At 40.2% G+C, this 24064-nt stretch overlaps 1 protein-coding gene across 3 annotated transcripts in view; it reads left to right on the top strand.

Annotated features, from left to right (window-relative positions):
• The window catches only part of SRGAP1 (SLIT-ROBO Rho GTPase activating protein 1), a 277813-nt gene that overhangs the window by 68164 nt on the left and 185585 nt on the right, over window positions 1-24064 (top strand). The window lies entirely within an intron of this gene.

The following is a 24064-nucleotide window of genomic DNA, read 5'->3' as shown; positions in this document are numbered from 1 at the left end:
GGCTGTATCTCTGGAATTTGTGCCGATATTGGGGAGCCTCGGTGCCCATCCGTGTAGTGGTGGTGTTTCGTCTAGACGGCTGTGGCTTAAACTGCTCTCCCTGAAAAGGCTTCACTCGATTTGGCTGCTACCAGCTGAACAGCTGCTAAATTAAGATAAACTCTTACATTCCTGACCCAAAACTCCTCCATCCTCTTGCTGAGCTTCTGTGTGAAGTGGCCCCACATTTCTTATTCTGTAGTCCCCAGTTGTTGTCAAACTCTCAGTGAACTCTGGACAACCGTCTCAGACTTTAAAATAGTTACTCCTCGCCTTGATTACTTTGCATTTCGAAGAGGTGCTAAATGTTTCAAATAAAGCCTGCCTAAACAGTCGTGTCTCATTCCGGTTTCCTCTCTCAGAGGAAGTGTCTTTCAATAACCCCAAACTACTGGCTTCTAATTTTAGGGATAACTAAGGTAGGATCAGGATGGAAAATAAGCTCCTCTATTGATTTGCCTTAGTCATTTTACTCCGAAGCCTGTAATTAGCTCTATTTTCTCTACCTGTAATACATGTTTAGGTTTACAGTGATGTTGAAGAAATAGCGGATGATGTACAGGGTTAGAATTTGGGGATAATACTTTTGGGTACTTATATGAATGGCACTGTGGGGTTTGGGGGGGCAGTGAGATATTACACATCCATCTAGTTTATTTTCAGTGCTATTGTGATACTAACTCATTGACACGGATCACTCTTATGAGTGCTTTACTTGTATTAATTTAATCCTCATAGTACAGTAACCCCTGGGGGTCGGGGGGGGGGGACTGTCACCATCCCTCTTCTGTAGTTGAGGAAACTGGAGGGGTGAGTAAATTGTCGCAGGTCAGGGAGCAGGTAAAAGTCAGCACTAGACAGAGCCCACATTCTTGTCTGCTTTGTGCATCTGCAAGGAAAGCTGGCGAAGTAAAAATCTAAACCAAAACCTAGACGAGGAATATAAACCCTCTCCCTCCACATCTGAAGACTCTAGGTCTGGCACGATGGTGATTTTTCTCCATTTTAAAGCTGTGACAAAGGTTCGCTATCTGCAACACTGAAGAGGAAGATACATACATGTAAGGTGGTGTTTAATGAGTCCCACCCAAAAGGCTTAAATTCACTTGAAATGGTCACTGGAGCTGTTTCTGTAATAATATTTTAAACACCTGGTAAGGGAATCAATTGTTTTCCTTTTTCAGTCTTTATGAAATTTCACCAAATGGGGGCCATTCAGCTTCTAATGTTCAAATTCAGCTTATAACCCCTCCTTTACTGGCCTTTCCTTCATCATTCAGTTTAATGGAAATACTTGCTTTTCCTGCCTCTATGTGTTGCTCCTTCTGCCTGGAGTTTTCTTTCTACTCCTCACTGCATTTTTCTGGGGAATCCTCCATTTTTTTTAAGACCTAGTTCAAAGGTCACATCTTCCATAAAGATTTTCCTTAGGTTAAGTTTGTGCCTCTCCTTACAACTGATCATTCATTTCCCTCTATGTGACAGTAGCTTATATACTTCGGTTTTAACACCATAATCCTTTATTACAGTGCTTGTGCATGGACTGAGATGTTACTGTTCTTCCATGAAATAAATACAAAAATTGAAATTAAGCATTTGGAATTCTTACTACCTTTTTTTAGGTATCTTTTTTTTCAAAAGTATCAGTTTGTGAAGGATTCAAATTTTAAGAACCTGGCCCCTCCCCATGATTTGAGAATTACTAGTTGTCATTGTTTCTTATCTCTCCTCCATGCTAGACTAGAAGCACCTGGAGAACAGGGTTCATCTTTGCATGAAGAGTACTTTTGTGTCAACAGTAATGAATTTCACATCCACAGCAGTGAAACTGCAACTTTCATAAAACGGTTTTTCATATCAGTTATTTATCCCTTTTTTTTTTTTAAAAAAATTGCTTTTTGAGAGTGCAATCGAGGGAGGGGCGGGGGGGTATGTGGAACAGAGGATCTGAAGCAGACTGTGCTGACAACAGAAAGCCCAGTGTGGGGCTTGAACTCATGAACTTTGAGGTCATGACCTTAGCTGAGTTGGATGCTTAACTGCCTGAGCCCCCCAGGAGCCCCAATGCTTGTCCCTTTTTAAACACTGAATTATACTCTGCTTTGTGCCTCAATTATTATACAGTAAAACCTTGGTTTGCGAGCGTGATTTGTTCTAGAAACATGCTTGTAACCCAAAGCACTGGTATTTCAAAGCAGATTTTAAGAACCATGGGCTCAATTGTGATCACGTGATGTTTGTGGCATCACATACTACTTGTATTGCAAGACAGCACTCGTTGATCAAGTTAAAATCTGTTAGAAATGTTTGCTCGTCTTGCAGAACACTCGCACAACAAGTTCTCACAATCCAAGGTTTTACTTGTGCTTTTGTGGTTCTTTTTCACTAAATTCTTGTTTATTTATTTTTGAGAGAGCGAGAGAGACCACATGAGTGGGGGAGGAACAGAGAGTGGGAGAGGGAGAATCCTAAGCAGGCTTCTCTCTGTCAGAGCACAGCCCAACTCAGCACTCAGTCTCATGAACCATGAGATGAGGATCTGAACAGAAATCAAGAGTCCGAAGCTTGACTGACTAAGCCACCCAGGTACCCTCTCACTAAATTCTTGAGGGTCATTAACTTTTGCATCCCAAATGCCCACCCTAGTGCTTGGTACAAAATGAATGGTTGATAATTTTTGCTGATTAAGTGAACAAGTGAATGAATTCCAGCTATTTATTTCTTGTGTTTAGCTACCTCACTTGATTCATTAATACAGTCTCCCTAGATCCCTTATGATTTAACCCTATATGCTAAAGAAATGTTTAAAGTAGGTTTAGAAGAATTAATTTCTAATGTTTAACTATAAAATTTACATTTTATTGAAATTTAATGTTTATTATTGAGAGAGAGAGAAAGCACGAGCAGGGGAGGGGCAGAGAGAGAGGGAGACACAGAATCTGAAGCAGGCTCCAGGCTCCGAGCCGTCAGCGCAGAGCCCGATGTAGGGCTTGAACTCACAAACTGTGAGATCATGACCCAAGTTGAAGTCAGACACTTAACTGACGGAGCCACCCAGGTGCCCCTAAAATCTACACTTTAATATTACTAACTATTAAAAATCACTAGCCAAAATTGAGGTGGCACTGGTTTTTTTTTCATATGAAAAGAATATTTCCATTCTCTAACTTGTTACCTGTACTAATGCCTTTGTATCCTGTTGCTGTTCACATGATCGTAAGTAACCCTGCTCACAGCCATTCCCTCCTTCAAAGACTTGGTCTTTGCCTGTGAGTTGCTTCTCTTTTCAAAAATAGGGTAGCTAAGGGAAACTGCAACTATCTGTCTGTGATCCAGTTACCATATATTTTTCTTCTAGATGGGTTCCCTATTTTGCAGATTACCTAATGAGGATTTGGGAAACCCTCTGAATGATCCGTTTTGTAATTTACATTTGAATGCTAGATTTCAGTAAAAGCAGCTAACCTTGCTTGGACAGTGCTAAAACTGTTTTCTGATATTGCATTTTAGCTTTCCCCATTTATTCGGCAGGTTTGTTACAGTTTACTCAGGATTTTGAGGTTTTTTGTCTTTTTTCATATATTTGTAAGAAACAGCCACCAGGAAATAATGCATGTAGAGCCAAATAAAAGTATATTTACATTAACTTAAGTCAAAAGGGGAAATAGAAAAGGTATATACATTAAAAAAAAAAAAAAAAAACAACTTGAAATATTCCAAGCCAAGCTTGTTAAATAAGCAACATAATGCAACAGGTCAAGTGTTTTCATTGTTGGTGCTTAGTTTCTTCTAGAGCAAATTAGTATTTTTGGAAAAGAGGTGGACTGTCCTATGAATAATTTTCATTCAGGAGATCAGGAAACCTAAAAGTATAATGATATACCTAGTGGACTGCCAAACATACTCCAAATATGAGCATTTTCAGAGGAGCCAAAAGAAGGGGGGTATTCTGTTTGGAATATTATGGGATTAAAAAAAATGAGCAGATTGCATTCATAGAGAAATAAACTATGGGTGAAGGCAAAACAGCTAATAAAGAGGAGCTAAAAGAGCATGAAAGCAGCGATCCACATTTTGAAGATTTTTCATCAGGGACACTGAGTGATCATGGCAACGGTCTCCAAGGAGACCTGTGGAAATGTGAAAAACGCTGAGGTCATACAAGCACCCGGAGAAATTCCGGATTGATTAACAACTTCTAGAGTATCTTTCTCTCTTCACCTTCAATGCCTCTAGCCTTATAAACAGCATTTATTAGAAGGATAAAGGAAAACCAAATGTGATTTACCCCAAAGAGAAAAAGTAACTCTCAGAACAGAAACTCTGCTCAAAACATTGTGAGCAGCCTTTCACTGAACTTCAAAAGCTATTCAGGAACTTGGATATTCATGAAGTGAGAAGTCCCCAAGGATTAAATGGAAGCTTTGGTCATAGGTGGTAGTGATGGTTATTGTTTCGCTGAACAGGATGCAAGTTTAAATTCCAGGGCTGGAAGCAGAGCTCCCAGAAAGGGTTCTCTTGTTAAGTTCTTCATTACTAACCAGGCAGCTCCCTCTGGTTCAGGGACCCCTCCCTTTCTAATCCTTCCCGGATCCCACTGGTGCTACGAGGGCATTGTTTAGGTGGATGGTGAGAAATGCTGTTGGGGGCGGTGGTTTCCTTAGGTCATTCAGTGAGTAAACATTATTGCTTGTCTGTGGCAGCCCAGTCAGCTCTTTATCAGACATTGGGAAAGCAAATGTTGCCCGTGGTCTCAAGATGCTAAAAGTTCAAAGAGGAGGTGGACAAAATAAAAACCAAGCCAGTAATTGCATGGGATAGGAAACCTGCACAGAGTGTTATAAACATAGGGAGACTAGAGGGAGATGACCAGGAGACATCGGAGACAGGAAGAAGTTTCAAGAGGAAGTTTTGGCTGTGTTGAAAGCCCAGAAGGCGTAGGATGCCTTGGATGATAAGTGATGGGATAGAAGATAGGTCTGAGAATTGCATGCAGGCGGAGAAACTTGATGAGAAGTAGTCCAGGTGTGGGATGTGATGAAATTTAAGTACTCCTTTGCGTTCTTCTGCTTCGTTTATTACTTCTGGGAAATAGCATTTTGGATTGGAAAAGGGGGTGTCCTGGCTGATCAAATTCAGGAGGTCTGGCCCCTGGGATTCGCTGACTTACTAGTGGGGACCTTTGGGGATTTCTGCTCTGGTCCTGACCTTGTTGTGCACAGTTGGCACATAGATCTCACGTGTTCACGTTTGTAAGTCTCAATTACAGGATTTGGTCAGACTACAAGCCTAATGTCTACCCCATGGAGTAATTATGCAGATTAAATGAGTGAATATGTGTAAAACGTGGAGAATAAATGCTGCCTAGTATATAGTAAGAACTGTATAAAGGGTCATCGTTATGAGTCGGTATTATTGCTCATCTGGGATTCTTTCAAGTCATTGGAGCACCTGGACTGTCCTCTGGATCCCTAGCCTATACAGAGCTGGAACAGGTCTCTCAGAAGGACCGAGAGCTCTCCAAGAGGGTGTGACCCTTTGGAGGGAATGCTGCCCTGGGTCCCTAGCTATATAGTCCAGATGGAAAACACAGGTTAATTCAGTGAAAGGTTCATCTTTATTTTGGGTGTGCTGGGATCATCATGAGCCAGCAGCACTGCAGAGTTTGATCCTTTTGAGTTAGAGGTGTTGCTATAGTAATTTTTAGAAGGGACCACATGGGTTTCACAGCCCTAAAGGCCTGGGATTTTTACTGTAAAATCATCATTTAGAATATGAAAGACAGATTCTGCTTTTTGTGTTTTTGTTTTGTTTTAGAAGGATGTATTATAGCTGGTAGTGCAGTGCAAATCTCCTCTCAAGAATTGCTAATTACTATCTGAATATCATCTCCACAGCAAGACTTGCTCAGGCCCAGAGTTCAAAACAGTTCACAATACAACAGTTGCTTGCTGGAGTTCTTGGCCATGCTGACTCCCCAAGCTAGTTGTGAAGAATCAGCGAGATGATGTGTCTAAGTTGTTTAGCTTAGAGGAAGCCCTCAATAGATGGCAGGGGCTATTTTTACTCTTCTCATCTGGCTGGTCTCCTCTAAGTTGGTGGCTAGGGCCAAGGCAAGATTAAATTGTGCTGTCCTCACTGGAAGTTTGGTGGTTGCAAGATTTTCCTAGCACATCTTTAGTTTGACCAAACTACAGAAATAACTATAGGATTCCAAATTGGTTCATGTTTTAAAATTGGGTGTGGAGGAAACGGGTCATAGAAAAACTGCCTAAGGAATTCCAATTGCTTACAGCCACTGAGATGGACATCTTTTATGGGGGGAAATGATATTTTTATTGTATAATAATTTTGTGACAAAGAGCTAAATTCCTCCCTCCCTCCCTCCCTCCTTCATGCTTCAAGTTTTTACTTAAATTCTAGCTAGTTCACATACAGTGCAATATTAGTTTCAGGGGTAGAATTTAGTGTTTCATCACTTAGAGTAATACAGCACCCAGTACTCCTCACAACAAGTGCCCTCCTTAATACCCATCACTCACTTAGCCCATCTCCACCCACCTCCCTCCATCAATCTTTAGCGCTCTGTAATTAAGTTCTTTCTTAAGTAATCATAGTTGCCCCATTACCCTGTTTTATAGATGAGGATACTAAGACACAATGAAATTAAGTAACTCATTCGTGGTCACGAGTGATATGTTCCATGTGGTCTCCATTGGCATTTCCCCAATAATGATGGAGTCTCTGAGAAGGTGATTTTTGAGGAGAAACTTGAATAAAAGGAAGGAGCAAGCCATGCCAGACTGTGGTAGTAGAACATGTCAGGGCAACATTTCAGAGGTAGAGACTATCCAAGGAGCAGCAGCAAGGACAGTTGTGAAGAGAGAGAAGTGAGCCAGGGGAGATGAGGTGGGGAAGAAAGGCAGGCACTAGGTCTCCTAGGCCTGGGAGCCCATGGTCAACACTGTTTTAGGCTCTATTCTATGAATTATGGGAGGAAATGGGAGGGCTGTTTTAGACTTCCTTATCAATCACAACCTCGCATTCATTGTTTACATGAAATCAAGAATAAATTATTTCTGATCTAAGAAATTTTCTAATCTAGTCTAAGAAATCTGTGGACATAGCTCTTAACTCAACCGAGAATATTCTGTTCATCATTCCAGGGCAAATGCGCAAATAGAAAGGAGGATGGTAGGAGATCATAAGCATTTCAATAGCATTTATAGGTTACAGACTTTTTACATTAGTGATGCCCTAGAATGAATGAAGTCTGTCTTAATGCAGCATGTAACTTGACCAGTAAAATCTTTTAAATATGCTCCTATTATCCACTCAATGAAAAAGTGTTAATTCTTTATCAAGATAGAGTAGGCCTGCCATGATTCTACCCCAACCTACTTTTCCAGCATCATCTCTCAACATTTCTCAAGTTATCCTTCACATTCCAGCAACTCCAAGCTGGTTGCAGTCGCCCCAGTTTAGATCAAGTGCCCCTCCTTTGTGCTCCTGAGCTACTCTGGGCATATGTTGCCTGGTGTGCATCTGTTTACTTGTCTCTCCAAATGGACTGTGAGCTCTTTGAGGGAAAGACATGATGTCGTTTTTAATACTCAGCCCCAGTAATACAGAGCCTGCTATAGAATAGGAACTTAGTGAATGCGTGATGAGTGAGTGAATGAACTTCTAGTCAGCCCTAGGAGTAGGTTCATTTGGTTACTAAAAGGGGGCATACATGTTAAGACTTGTCACTTGATCAATACTTCACTGAAGACTTAATAATCAAGAACCTCCTGTATATTCTGTCTGTATCTACTCCTCTCATTTATGTCATTGAAGTTAACCTTTTCTCTGGGCTGTGAGTTCCTTTTAGAAAAGAGATCAAACAGAAAACCCAGAAATAAACCCACAACTAGATGGTCAATTAATCTTTGACAAAGGAGGAATGAATGTCCAATGGGAAAAAGATGGTCTCTCCAACAAATGGTGTTGGGAAAACTGCACAGCCACATGTAAAAGTGTGAAACTGGACTACTGTCTTTCACCGTACACAAAAAACAAACTCAAAATGGATTAAAGATGTAAACGTGAGACCTGAAACCATAAAAATCCTTGGAGAGAGCACAGGCAGTAATTTCTCTGACATAGGCCATAGCAACATTTTTCTAGATTATTTCTCCTGAGGCAAGGGAAATAAAAGCAAAAATAAACCATTGGGACTACATAAAAATAAAAAATTTCTGCACAGCGAAGGGACCAGTCAACAAGACTAAAAGAAAACCTACTGAATAGGAGAAGGTATTTGCCAGTGATGTGTCCAGTAAGGGTTAGTGTCTGAGATATATAAAGAATTGATACAACTCAACACATAAAAAACAATCCAATTTAAAAAGGGGCAGAAGACACGAACAGGCATTTCTCCAAAGAAAACCTACAGATGGCCAACAGACACAGGAAAAGATGCTCAACACCACTCATCAGGGAAATGCAAATCAAAACCACAGTGAGATACTACCTCATACTTGTCAGAATGGCTAAAATTAACAATACCAGAAACAAGTTTTGGTGAGGATGTGGAGGAAAAGGAACCCTCCTGCACCGTTGGTGGGAATGCCACCTGGTGCAGTCACTGTGGAAAACAGTATGGAAGTTCCTCAAAATGTTAAAGATACCATATGATCCAGTAACTGCAGTACTATTTACCCCCAAAATACAAAAACACTAATTCAGAGGGATACATCCACCCCTTTGTTTACTGCAATGTTGTTTGTATTAGCTAAACTATGGGAGCAGCCCATGTCTCCATGCATAGATGAATGGGTAAAGAAGATGTGGGGTGTGTGTGTGTGTGTGTGTGTGTGTGTGTGAGAGAGAGAGAGAGAGAAAGAGAGAGAGAGAGAGAGAATATTATTTAGCCATGAAAAATGAAATTTTGCTATTTGCAATGACATGGATAGAGAAAATGTATAATGCTAAGTGAAATAAATGAGTCAGAAAAAGACCAATCCCATATGCGCTCATTCATATGTGGAATTTAAGAAACAAAACAAATGAGCAAAGAAAAAAAAAAAAAGACAAGCCAAGAAACAGATTCTTAACTATTGAGAACAAACTGATTGCTGTTACCAGAGGAGAGGTGGGGAGGGGAATGGGTGAAATAGGAGATGGGGATTCAACAGTACACTTATCATGGTGGAAAAAAAAAAATCCCATCAACTGGGGCAACCCACAGAGTAACCGGATAATAGAACATTTTATGGTATCTGCTGTAGGACACCTGCACTGTGTTTGCTACTCTAATTCATGAAGTTTCATCTACTTAAGTGTGAAATCCTATATTGGCTAATCCATAAATAAAATGTGAATTTCATCGCTCAGAAGTAACACTGTTAATATTTTATAGAACCCCACTAGTTTTTTATTTGTGCCTGTATAATTTTCCTAAAATGAGATCAAACTGTGCCACATTTTTGGTAACATTTTTTTCTATTCATAGGTTTATATACTTGTGGAGAGATATAGATATATTTACATGTATATCATCCATGTTACTATATATTCTATGCTTACATTATTTTATAAAGGCTTCTAAATCTTCACACCTTTGTATTTTGGTTTTTTTTTTTTCAAGGGATGATTAGAATATGGAAATAGTTCTCAATATTTTTTTTTTAATTTTTTTTTCAACGTTTTTTATTTATTTTTGGGACAGAGAGAGACAGAGCATGAACGGGGGAGGGGCAGAGAGAGAGGGAGACACAGAATCGGAAACAGGCTCCAGGCTCCGAGCCATCAGCCCAGAGCCCGACGCGGGGCTCGAACTCACGGACCGCGAGATCGTGACCTGGCTGAAGTCGGACGCTTAACCGACTGCGCCACCCAGGCGCCCCAGTTCTCAATATTTTTTACCAGTCATATCAAAAAAATTTTACTTCCTGTAAAGGAGAGAAAAATTTGAGATTTTAGCTTCTTGGGTACATAATTATGATGGTATTTAATAGCTAGCTTCATTCTGTCTCTCTAATCAAAATTATGTACCTCCAAATGCCCATTTTTAAATTCCTTGAATAATATCATCAAGATAATTTCCTCCCTTAATAGGCTAAGACAGTTTGATAAGTCTCCTTTGAGTTTCTTAGTGTTACAGAAAAAGTATACAAGATGGCTGTCAAAAGTTTAATTTCAGGGAAAGTCTCAAGAAAAGGCTACAGTTTGTACCCTTGGCTCTTCAGCTAAACTAATTGGGAACGTGAACTCCCTAACAGTGTGAGACTCCTATTATACAATCTGATATGTGATAAAGTGTGAGCTCCTTTGTCCTCAGATTTTTGTTGCCATGCTAATTTTACCTGTGAGGTGCCTCGATGTATTAGATTCTTCTGATTAAGCCTCGGATAAAGTAGGCATCCTGTTTCTTTTAAGTTGGGTTTCTGTAAGGCACCCTCCATCTCCACCTAGTGCTGCATGTGATCAGGAATTAAGCAGATCACTAATTCTCTAGTTTTTCCTGATTCTGATGTGTTCCCTGATTAAATATTTTAGTAGATCTTGTAACTTAGGCATCACACAAACACTTTTTTGGAGAAGCTGATATTTTTGTTTTATATTAGTATAATATACATCTATTACATTATTTCATATTATATAAACTTATAAAAATATTTGAAATTGTTCTGGTAACAAAAGTGTATAGGACTGACAAAATCATGCCTTCATGAACTTTGTTGCTTAAGTGAGTAGTGGCTTTGTTGACGTTGCTCTTTCAGCTGGTGCCACCTGTTACTGAGGATTGAGTAGGGAGCAATTTGGGGAGCTCACAGAGGGGTCATCCCCATTGATGTTGTTTGGTTGCTTTGCGGCTTCTTGAGAACCACTCTTTTGAGGATGTGAAACTTGTAAAATGTATGAATGCCTCCAAGGAACTTTGCACTTTTCGGCACTGTCTTTCCAGTGCCTGGTGCACAGTACTGAGGCAATAAATATTTGCCAGATGAATGACTGAAATGAGGAATTAATTATTTTTAAACTATTGTTTAAAAAAATCCGATCACAGCTTGAGCCGAGCCATCCCATCTGGTTGAGAGCTATTTATAGCTCTTAAGTGGTATCATTGTGGCATGGGACAGGAGGGATGACTGTCACCGTAGTTGATGTTATCCTGTGTGTCCATAATGCTTGAAAGAACAGATGATTTAAAGTAGGTGTGACTTTTGCCTGGATCTTGATTTAGCAGCAGAAACTGTTTCAGATTAAGTGGCCTGCCCTCTCCAGGCCAGAGTCAAAGATGGGCTGCTTTAGATGCACATCATACCAGCATTCATGTATTCCAGTTGAATCTACTGCTGACATGACTCTCATTCTTTATTATGAATTATTTGCTTCCCACATGAACAACTTCATTTCTCATCAAGGCAGTCGAATGCTAGGCCTTTCCATTTTTATTGCATGATCATTTGGAAAAATAAGTGGATATACAGCATCTTGGAAGAAAAATACTGCTAATATTTGCATACCTTGAAAACCTTCATTATTAAAATTGTGCCAATTAGGATATCCCTGCACTGTGGAAATTAAAATTTATAAGTGACCTCCTATCATTCTCAGTGGCCTAGAATTCAAATTTTCTGGGAAAGTGTTACAGCAAAGAAAAATTAAGGGAAGTGCTAACATTTACTGAGAATTTATGTTACCTAATTTTCACAGTTGCCAACATGTTAGTAACAGAAATAAAATCCAGCAAGGAAGAAAAGAGAAGGGAGGAAAGTCAAGAGGGGGAAGAAAGGAGTTATTTTTTGTATGAAATACTGCATGTGTTACTAAGATGGTCTGTGTGGCAAGTGAAAATTCCGTTTGGATCAACTTGGCTGAAGTTTCAAAGGATTTCCCTTGTAATCCTTTCCTCCAAATTTAGTTTCATTTCACATGCTAAAAATTGGACAGTGTATATTGACAGTACCTTGGTGTTGTACATGATTCTCTTTCCCTCACACTAATTTAAATGTGGATTTTTCTAAATAAATAATAATAATAGCTAAGAGTTACTGAGCTGGGATTGTGTGTTAGACACATTGCTTGCTGTTCAGTGTCCTTCAATCTGGATAACATCCCTGGGGAGGATGTGAATATAATCATCCCAGTTTTACATATGAGGAAAGTGAGGCTCAGAGAGCTTAAGTTCCTTCGCCACAGTCACCCAAGTTGCAAGTGGTCCAGCTGAGATTCAGACCAACTTTGTCCACCTCCTGAATCTGAGCTCTGCTTTCTTTCTGGGTTAAGATTTACACTTGTTTTGGTTTACAAATCTAATGTCATGGTTTTCATAGGATTGAAATAGAAGAGTTGCCAATAATATTGAAATTATTCCATTTATCATATTGCCTATTAATGAACCCAAACCTTTCATCTAAAGTTTCATTCTGTTTCCCAAGCATATCTACCTGGATATTTAAAAAAATATATATATATATTTTAATGTTTATTTCCAGAGGGGAGAGAGAGAGAGAGAGAGCATGAATGGAGGAGGAGCAGACACACACACACACACACACACACAGAATCCGGAGCAGGCTCCAGGCTCTGAGCTGTCAGCACAGAGCCCGACGTGGGGCTCGAACTCACAAACTGCGAGATCATGACCTGAGCCGAAGCCGGATGCTCAACTGACTGAACCACCCAGGCACCACCCCCCCACTTTTTTTTTTTTTTTTTAAAGTAGGCTCCACACCCAGTATGGGGCTTGAACTCACAACACCAAGATCAAGAGTTGTGTGCTCAACTGACTGAGCCACCCAAGCACCACCCCCCCACTTTTTTTTTTTTTTTAAAGTAGGCTCCACACCCAGTATGCGGCTTCAACTCACAACACCAAGATCAAGAGTTGTGTGCTCTACTGACTGAACCAGCCAGGTGCCCCCCCCCCCCCCCCCCGGATATTTTTCTAACACCTCACACTTCTCTTTTTCACATAACTCCACTCTACCTGCACCCAATATATTATATAGTAATGAGGGATCATTGACCAAATACATACATATTTCGTTTTCATGTCTCTTATTTTTTTTCTGGAATTCTTGAATAGATTCTGCTCTTATGGCTCAAGAGACTCGATGGTCATCCATTCCAATTCTAGAGTTCTAGAACCTGCTCTCTGTAAGCAGCCGCACACCCCTACTGCACTGTAAGATCCACAAGAGCGGGCCTCACTGTTCTGTCATGCCTGGTGTGGTCCCTGGCTGGCCCATAGTTTGTACTTGGTAAACGTTTGTTTAGGTCGCTGGCTGGCTCATAGTTTGTACTTGGTAAACATAGTTTGTTGACCGACTGGATTGCTACTTGTGGTACTGTTGGTGACCAGCAGGCCAACCAGCCGACATGTTTAGAGATCCCGTCCTCCTATTTACAGGGGAAACTGCAGAGTCCCCATATCTCACCTCATTCTTCCTGAACTCACAGTGACCCAGTCCTTTCGGCAGAGTGTTCATTTATGCCCAAGACCTTATTGTCCAGCAAGAGCCATGTAAAATATTACCTCCTTCATGAACTCCTGCCCAGTCTTCTCAGAGGTAATTGCTCTCATTCTCTCCCAAACATTATAATATTGGAAACACCATAACCTGCATTGTATTTCTTTACTTAGAGAACCGGGGGATGGGGACCCGTGAGATCAGCTGGGTTAAACATGGCTAACTAGTTGATTGATTTCCCTACTGTTTCCTTACTATTGGGCTTTCGGCTTTTCAGAGCCTGTATGCATTTAATATGCTAAAATGCATTGTGAGGCCTATACATATGCCTCACTTGAAGATATATAGGTTTTTCCCCTTGTTTTGTTTGCCTTGATGTCTAGGAACACTGGTGTTTTCAAATGCCTACTCTCAGTATGCTCCTGTAGGACAAATACTGGTGGTGATGATGGTGGTGTGTAGGTTGTATTTTCCTTTTCCTTCTCTTTTTTATTTATTTTTTTGTCAAATAGCAAATCATTGTCCAATTCTAAACGACTTCTCCTTCGGGATGCCTTGTGCTATGAAGATAGCAGCATGCTCTTCTCTAAAAGGCACTCTGGGCTGTGCATTGCTGATGGGGGTGTGAAAGGGTACATCCAACTTTGGAAAGTGATTTGACCTTTTCTTATAAAGTGAAATATATACCAATCATATGATTCAGCACTTTCACTCCTGTGCATTTAACCATGAGAAAACATATCCTCAAAAAGATTTGAATCAGAATATTCATAGCAGCCTTATTCATAATAGCCCCAAATGGAAACAATGGATATAAAATGTTCTTCAACAAATAACTGAATAAACAAATATTGGTGTATCCATACTATCATAGCAGAGAGAGAGAGAAATACTCCTGTACGGAACAACATGGATGAATCTTGAAACCATGAAAGTGCTTTGTTTCCTTTTTCTTTTTCCCCTTTTCTCTTTTTAAAGTTTGGCTTCAAACCCAACACAGGGCTTGAACTCACAACCCTGAGATGTGACCTGAGCCAAGATCAAGAGTCGGACACTTAACCAACTTTGTTTCCTTTTTCTTTTTCCCCTTTTCTCTTTTTAAAGTTTGGCTTTAAACCCAACACAGGGCTTGAACTCACAACCCTGGTCGTGACCTGAGCCAAGATCAAGAGTCGGACACTTAAGCCGCCTAGGCCTCCCAACCATGAAAGTGTTTTAAATACTGTGGTGGTTGGCAGGTACATGGGTACATACACCTGTCAAAACTCATTGAACTGAATGCCTAAGATCTGTGCGATTTTTTGTAGATGAATTTTCTCTGGGAGAAGGAGTCCAGCACAGCATTCAAGAGCTGGGATTTGGAGCCAGATTACCTGGATGCAAATCCTGGTTGTACAGTTCATTGCCTCTGGGACCTTTGGTGAATTGTTTAACGTCTACTTTAGTTTCCTCATCAGTCAAATGGGATTGAAATCTGTGTCTACCTTTATAAGGTGGTTGTGAGAATTGAGTTAGATTGTTTGGTAGTGGTTTTTAAGTTCTTGTTAAATAAAATTTTAAAATAAAACACTCTGACCTTCACAACAGTACCCCCAGGTTCTTGTCCCTGGCTGCACATGAGAATCACCTGAGAAAAGTTCTAACAATACCTGGGCTCCATTCCAAGGGATTCTGATATGATGGGTCTGGGGTGGGGTTTGGGTATTGCAGGGGTTTTTTTAAGCTCCCCAAATGATTCTAATATGTCGCTGAAGTTGAAAATCACCAATACATGAGTTTTTAAAAAAAACGATATTTCGATGAGCAATGCTGTATGGTATTATAATATTCTCAATTTCCAGTAATTATGGCGCTGTGTAACAGGCTGGACTTTATTTTCTCCATTTCCAGTAGCACTGGATGCCTTTCCAGAGAAAGCAGAAAAGATCAACTTAGTAGTGAATGTCCATAAAAATTGTTCACTTCGTTTTATTTACATGGAGAAGTAACAGAATCCTAACATTCAAGAGGGAGCCCTGAGACTACCTCTTTTTATTCACATCGTTTTTTTCTTTTTCCGAGTGAAATATTGCATATCTAAAATGCTCCAGGGGGGGAGAGCACTCCTCAAAGTTGAGATGATAAAGAATAGAAATTTCAAAACACCCAAAATGCAAAATTGTGAGGCCTTTCTATTCAGAGCTCTCTAAATGCTAGGTGTCACTTTCCTCCCTTTTTAGTTGTGAACGCAGTCAGGCTGGAAGAACAGGAGTCCCTGATGAATTGTGAGGAAATAGGTTATATCCACTTTTTAGTGTCTCAGAAGAAGGAAATCAAAGTACCTCACTTTTGTTGGGAGTGACTGAGTGAATTGTTTGCGATTGCATTACTGGAAAGATGATTATGTTCATTGAGATAAGAAGGAAAAAAAGTGTCAAGAGTGTCGCCGATGAGAAAGCAGCATGTGGCACTAGACAGGCACTTTTGAGTATTACGTAATGCCATTTTTGCATTTGAAGATGAATGTAGCCAGATGACTTTTGTTTAAATGTTTTCCAAATATTCTGTAGATTTTTTGGTTTATGTTTGTATGCCTTTTTTTTTTTTTTTTAATTTTTAGAGAGAGAGAGCGTGCGAGAGCGTGCAAATGGGGCAGAAGGGCAGAGAGAGAGAGAGAGAGAGAGAGAGACAGAACCTAACGCAGGCTCCACCCTCAGCATGGAGCCCAGCGCGGGGCTAGATCTCACAAATCTGGGATCACCTGAGCCAAAATCAAGAGGCAGAAGCTCAGCTGACTAAGCCCCTCAGGTGCCCCTATTCATATGCCTCTTACTGTTAATTAGTAGCTAATGTCTGGTTTATGTTTCTAACGTAATTCCAGTGTATTTGTATAGTCCGTGTTCCCCTTCCCCCCACCTTTTGTTTTTAAGAGAGAAATAACCCAGTTGCGAAAAGGAAATCTTTTATAATTATCACAGTGTGTTTCTTCATCAATAATGAAGTAATGTTGGTAGTTTTATTTTTGTAGTCTTTGGCAGATGATTCACATTTGTGCTGTGTCTGGGTTGACTGAAAAATTCCACCATTAATGGGCAGAAAGTGATAGAACATATATAGAATAATATACTTGAAATGAGACCGGTGGCCCTTCCCTCATCTCATAACTACTCTGGGTGTTGGTTTCTGCATCGCTGAAATGGTTTTCATTTTGAATAAAAGAAGGTAATGGCCAAGGTACCGTTGACCAGTTGGTGAAACCAGTCGCTTTCCTTCTTTTTTTTTTTTCTCCTCTTTAATTAACTGTTGACACTCCTGCTTAAAGATGACTAAAATTACTCATTTATGCAGTGGATGCTGTTGTTCCTACCGTACATAAGACATGATGATGGGTCTTACTAAGGTGAGTAAGGCAAAAATGCTATGAGCGTTCAGAAATTGGAGATCATACTTTATTAAGGAAGGCTCAAGATCAGGGAATGTTTTGCAGACTAGAAGATGTTTGAGTGATGCCTTAAAGTAGGTAAGATTGTTACATGTACCATGAAAAGTACATTCTAGGAGGAAGGAAAAGCATAAGCAAATGAATGAGGGCTGGAAAGCCAGTTCCTGATCATGAGGTCTAGTTTAGGGTTTAGAGTATACGTAGAACCACGTAGGGTGAGGTCTGAAAATAGGAGAAGGCCAGACTATTGAATACCTTTAATGTTGTCCATCCAAAGCGTTTGGATAAATGTCTCCCTGTGTTTGTGAGATTTAACTTAAGACACTGACACAGGCACTAACAAGTTGTTCAGAAAAGTTCTTAGGTTGTGAGTTTGCAAACAGTTGACTCTGTCAAATCAGACACATGATTTATTCTAACCATACATAGTTCTGAGATTTGTCTTTAGATCCTCTAAATTTATTTTAGGTTTGCAAAAAGTCCCTGCAAAGGATAATATATGCAGGTATGACTATTTTCCAGCCAACCTTAAACAAATTGAAATTAAATTTCAATCTTTTGATGGTCTGAATGGTGGTCATACCAAAAAATACTTACCATGAATTCTTCTAATAAATAACAATTCTTTTAATGAATCTTTGGATTGTGTTCCACAGTCCTTGAAGAATACTCCTAGGGACCTACCACACTGATGAATTTTAGTAGTGTTCTTGTTAGCAGAAGACCCAGGTAATAACATGATTTTATCATTGGAGTTTAAGATGGCACTTGCACTATGCTTTCTCGGGTGTATAAGGGAAAATTCTTTGCTCCTATTCACTTTCCCTGTGTTCATTTCTTACTGCATTCTGATCTAATCTTGGATGAACTAGATAATCATGTAGCAGCCAATCATATGCCTGTGTTATTACTAGAAAGCATACTTAGTTGTAGACAGTAGTTTGCTTTTCTTGGGAGACTGTGTTTTGAAAGAGGGATTCATTGACACACAGGTTGCACAAGTAGAGGGGTAATACAGGTACAGACCTAGGATGTAAGTATTGGAGAAGGGAAAAGGGGACTATTGTCCATTCAGTAAATTGGCACACAGCAATGTGTGTGAACTCTATCCCCAACTAGGATTAGAACACGTAAAAACAAAAACCTAGTTAACTAGCACTGAGAATATCCTGTCTAGTCAATGCTGTTTAAAAGATGTAGAAAAGGGGCAGCTGGCTGGCTCGGTTGGTAGAGTGTGTGACTTTTTTTTTTTTTTTTTTTTTTTTTTTTTTTAATTTATTTATCTTGAGAGAGACAGAGGCAGCGTGAGTAGGGGAAGGGCAGAGAGAGGGGAAGACAGAGAATCTCGAGCAGGCTCCACACTGTCAGTGCAGAACCCAACATGGGGCTCAAAGCCGCAAAACCGTGAGATCATGACCGAGCTGAAACCCAAGAGAGGGACACTTAACCGACTGAGTCACCCAGCCGCCCCTAGCATGTGTGACTTTTGATCTTAGAGTTGTGAGTTTGAGCCCCACGTTGGGGTTAGAATTTACTTAAAAAAAAGAAAAAACAGAAGAGAAGACAACATTCTGCTGCACTTAGGGATTATATGAAAGGCTCTGCAAAAAAAGCCATCATTTTCTTTCATGCCTTATTAAAAACTATGCACAAGTACACTAACAGTAAACTACTTAGAACAAAAAGCTTGAGTAGTTAGAGCTTGAATCTAATGTGAACAAACTCATGGAGCTTATAAAATTTTAATAAGTAGCCCCAGGTTTAACGAGGCAGTCTTGCAATTTTAAGTGAACTAATGGTAATTCACAGGGGTTCTTAGTGTTATGTAGGATAAAATGGAAATGAGTGGTGTCACAGCAATGTTAGCAAAAAGGACAAGCCATCTACTGTAAATGTAAGTAATTCTGGCATATGTGGGAATGCACCTAAGGATAAAACCATCATTGCCACTTGAAATAACTTTTACGAAAAAGCAGAACTTAAGGTGGAGAAGTTGTGTCCAAAGCCCTTAGAAATACTGTCTTTCTGCCATCAGATCTGACCCTCATAAGGGTAGAAATTTTCACCTGAAATGAGAGGGAAGAGACCGTTTTTTTTTTTTTTTTTTTAATGTTTTTTATTTATTTTTGAGACAGGGAGAGACAGAGCATGAACAGGGGAGGGTCAGAGAGAGGGAGACACAGAATCCGAAGAAGGCTCCAGGCTCCGAGCTGTCAGCACAGAGCCCGACGCGGGGCTCGAACTCACGGACCGTGAGATCATGACCTGAGCTGAAGTCGGCCGCTTAACCGACTGAGCCACCCAGGCGCCCCGGGAAGAGACAGTTTCTACTAAAGTCAGTTAATTACTGCCCACGTGGAAGGCCTGCACTTGACAAGGCACAAAACACTCAGTGTATATCTGTTGTACTGCTTCAGCTGTCCCCTGTCTATGACGCTTGAGTCTCTAAACCCAGGCCTGACCTCTGGGCTGAGCTCTGTTCTCATGTTGCCTTTTGCTTTTGAGTCTATTCCATTGGGTTAGCCTCCCAGGGACATTCAACCAGCCAGAAGAGGCTTCCCCATCTCTTTTCCTTATTCCACCCATCCTAAGAGACCCAGAGGCTACCCCACCACTTTTTTAAAAAATTTTTTTTCAAGTTTATTTATGTTGAGAGAGACAAAAACAGCATGAGTAGGGGAGGGAGGGGGGGAGAGAGAGAGATAGAGAATCTCAAGCAGGCTCCACACTGCCAGCACACAGCCCGATGTGGGGCTCAAACCCATGAAACTGCGAGATCATGACCTGAGCTGAAACTAAGAGTTGGACACTTAACTGACTGAGCCACCCAGATGTGCCGCCCCCTTCCCCCCCACGCCCACCCCCCGTCACTTTCATTAAGTCCTTGGAATATGCACTGGCTCACTGGAGTCCTTCCTACCTTTGAACTCCTAGAACTCTTCACTGTTCCATTTTTTGCCATGTTCATTACCCACCTTGCAACATTTCTTACATTTTGTCTATTCCTGTGCATTGTGATTTCAAGCTTATGTTGCCCGTTACTGCTCTATATAATCTATGATTCTTCTAAGATCTGAGCATAGACCCCCTCCATGTGCTCAATAAGTATCTGTAGGCTGACAGATTCCTTGGATACCTTGAAGATACTGTGGTAAGAATAAAGGTAGAAGGGAATTTGAGGGGTCATCTTGGCCACTGTGTGTCCCTTTCCCCCTGGACTTTCATGTTGTTCTGTGTATTTTCATGCGTTTGAGGAGGTCCTACCACATCCTTAAGCATTTTTAACATCACTTCACCCCCTACTTTTTCCCAGTAAGTGTTTTAATCTGACTTCCTTTGGTGTCACTTCACTCTTTGTTCTGGTTTCATGAGCAGAGATGGAGAATAGGCAAAAAGAAGATGGTGAGAACAGATGCTTTGACTTTGGAGATTGTTACTGGGATGAAGTCTTCAATTGCCTATGAGCCGTCTCAGCAGTGTCTTTGGGTCCTCGCCTGTCCTGTGAACACCCAAGAGAGCAGAATATGGCTTTGTTTTTACATACCACTCAATCACCAGTGACTTGCATATGACCTGGCACATGGTAGATATTAAGTAAATAAATACTTGTTAAATAATAACAAGCCCAGGATTTGAGCAATGGAGGGTTTATCATTTGGGTTTTATGCCACAGAGAATTGTGCCTTAATTTAAGAAAACCTTGTCAGTAAAATCAGAGACCAAAACCCAGATAAGTTATTAGATTATTTTTTACAATATTTATGCCATACTTCCTTCAAATAGCTACTTCAGTTCTTTGAAAATGTGATTTAGGTGTTTAGAAACATTGCTTTACACAAACATGTTGGGGAACTTCTCTCTTAGGAAGGGAATTATCTGAGAATCCTGTTTTCTGAATTTATATTGATCCTACCTAGTTTGGGGTCATATTTTTAAATGGAGGACTAGCTTAATTATAAGTATAAAGGAAATTGCTAAACACTAGGGAAATTACACAATACTTTCTTGTCCGAAAACAACACTTACAAAAAGCAGTATATCTTATTGCCAGGAAGTTTAATAAGCTTTCTGAAAAGTCTTGGTAAAAAAGAACATCTGAAAAGATTAGTGGACATGTTTTGGAATGTTGTTTTATTAAGTCTTCTTTCTTAATCCCCCAAAGAAAAAGAACAGCTTGTTTAAACTTTCTTTGTGTGACCTACAGAGTATGAATCAACATATATTTTTTAAGGTCCTATAATTCTGTGGAGGATGAGAGGACACACAGGGAATCCCCACCATCCGTGAGTTTGAATTTTAGTTGGGGAAGCCAGGAACATTTATACCAAAAAAGACATTACTCTCATACATAAACACACATAAATAGAATAAAGGAAGAAGGTGGAAGAAAGTATTCTGAAATACTAATAACCATTTTCTCTCAACTCACAACTAGGAGTGATCTTTGTATATTTCTGAATTTTCTTCCATGAACATATATTACTGGTAAAATTTTTAGAAATTATCTTAAAAAGAAACTGCTTAACACTGTGCAGTGAGTACGTAATGAGAGGTATGAATAGAAAGGGCTAGAATAATCCAGGGCAGCTTGAACTCACTTGGGCCTCTGCATTGTGAGGATACACAGAAGAGTGGGGGCCTGTGCGAGGTCTTAAAGACTAGAAGTACCATAATAGTCATGGTATCTTGAACGTATATGTTACTTCTGCATCAGACTGGTCGCCTCCTCAGTGAACATCCTCCCTTTCTTTGTTGGAAGAATCTCAGTTTTGTTTCCAGATATCAGGGATTGTTTAGTTCACGGTTGGGCATGTGGCCCAGTCTTGGCCAATGCGATGGTAAAGGGAAGTGGGCTCAGGTGCTTTTGAGAACATTTTTTAGGACACTGAAAGAGATGACCCTTTAATACCTGTGGACTTGATCTGGTCTGGTATAGTAGCTGGAGCTGCAGCATGAGGGAAACCTCTTTCTAATCATAAAAAGAACCACTCAGACTCCAGACAGTGGAATGTAGAGGTCAAAGGAACCAGAGTCATGAACACCATTATTCTATGCCTTGGGCAAACGAGTTTATTATTCTCCACTTATAAATTTTATAATTGAACGAACTTTCTTATTGCCTAAAACCTTTTTCGATTGGGCCAAAAGCATTGTCACTGATATATCAGTTCTACAATTTGCTGTCCTGTGCATGTCTCATATTGACTGTAATGTGAACAACTCTGTGAAGTGCATAAGACAACATATTCATCAGGGTTCTCCGGAGAAACAGAACCCACAGGGTGTGTGTGTGCATGCGCGTACATGTGTGCATGTACATAGAGAGATTGATTGTAAGGAACTGGCTCATGGGATTATGGAGGTCTAGTGAGCCCAAGATCTGATGGGAAAGGCTGCTGGCTGGCTCAGGACATAGTTGCATTTTGTGTCCAAAGGCAGTCTAGTCTGATGGCAGAATTTCTTCTTGCTTGGCAGGCAGGGGTGAGGGGGTTGGGAGACGTGGGAGGTGGGTCAGGCTTTGTTCTTTTAGGACCTTCAACTGATCGGACGAGACCCACCAACGCTATGCCTTACTCAGAATCCACCAATATAACTGATTACACCCAAAAAACACTTTCACACAAACCTCCAGAATAATATTTGACCATGGTCCAGCCAAGTTGACACATAAAATTGACGATAATTATTCCCATATACTGATGACGAAAGTTAAGAGGTTACAGTGGCCTAAGTGTTCAAATCCAGGTTTATTAAGTTTAAATCTTCCTGTGAATGAAGAGACATGGTGGTTATGCTCCATCGGTTTTGGATTTAATGCTTGCTCTATGCCAAGCGGCATCCTAGAAGTCCAGGATCCAAAGTGTGGAGGAGGGGGAGGAAGAGACAGCCAGTAAAGCATGAGAATGTGCGCAGTATCTGGCTAAAGAATCTTCTACTGGCTTTAGTGGATGTTGCTCTTGGTGGTTGGTGAATCAGAAAGTTAAGTTGGGACCAGATTGTGGGGACCTGGGAATTCAAGGCTAAAGAGTTAATTCTTCTCTAAAGTTATTTTTGCTTTATTTATGTAGACAAATACTTAGAAACCATACCCATCATAATGACAAAAGGAATCTCTATTTTAGAGAGAGGTAGTTCTGTGATTGGATATAGTGGACAAGAAGGAGTTTAGCTTTATCCATATGTGCTTTTTTAAAATGACTGTAAAACATGTTTATGTTAATTATAATTTGGTTGGAATAAAATTCTTTTTTAATTTATTTTTGAGAGAGAATGAGAGAGAGCACAAGCGGGGAAGGGGCAGAGAGAGAGGGAGACCCAAAATCTGAAGCATGGAGCCTGATGCAGGGCTCGAACTCATGAACCGTGAGATCATGACCTGAGCTGAAGTCGGATACTTAACTGACTGAGCCACCCAGGCAACCCCTGGTTGGAATAGAATTCTAATTGATCATTCTTTATATAGCGGGAAAGCTGTGCTGTGGATGACAATGTTCTAGAATCCTATAGGACAGAAAAAAAAATTTAAAAGCCTTTCATCTTGGTGACAGTTTCTAATTTGTCACATATAATTTTATATATAGTCTACCGTAGAACTTGAAGTAAAGGAGATCCAAAAAACCATCAAGAACATCTCTTTTTAGATGTGGATAATGTAGCATTATCCACACCTCAAAAGAAATTTATCGTTTTATGCATTACTTAGTTCAAATCAAACTTGTCTAGGACATCTGGGCCCCATATGGTTGATTAATTAAAGCAGAGATCCTGAATTGGGATAGTTTGATATTCTGTTCAAAGACTGATCTCCCTTAGGACTAAGACAGGAAAATCCTGACATTTTGATTTCTCTGTGTACAGGGACCTTTAGCATGAGAACAATAAACAGCCTTTTGTAGCTTCTTAATGAGACATGTAGTATGTTATGTTGACAATGGGAGCTTGCCTAAAACTGTTCTCCTTCCCTAATCACTAATCAAACGAGTGCGTTCTTTTTCTTTATTCTGTTCAGCCACGTCTGCAGCCTTAGTTTTTCCCAGTATTAAGCACCCCCCCCAAGTGTGTGGAAACAGCACCCCTTGGTATGCTTAGCCTTGAGTCTCTAGGGATATCCCCACACAGCCATGGACAGCCCCAGGTTACC

The sequence above is a fragment of the Panthera pardus genome, unplaced genomic scaffold (genome assembly GCF_024362965.1).
Source record: "Panthera pardus isolate Hobbes unplaced genomic scaffold, ASM2436296v1 HiC_scaffold_6, whole genome shotgun sequence".
Lineage (NCBI taxonomy): Eukaryota > Metazoa > Chordata > Mammalia > Carnivora > Felidae > Panthera > Panthera pardus.
This window is presented reverse-complemented; position numbering and strand designations above follow the sequence as displayed.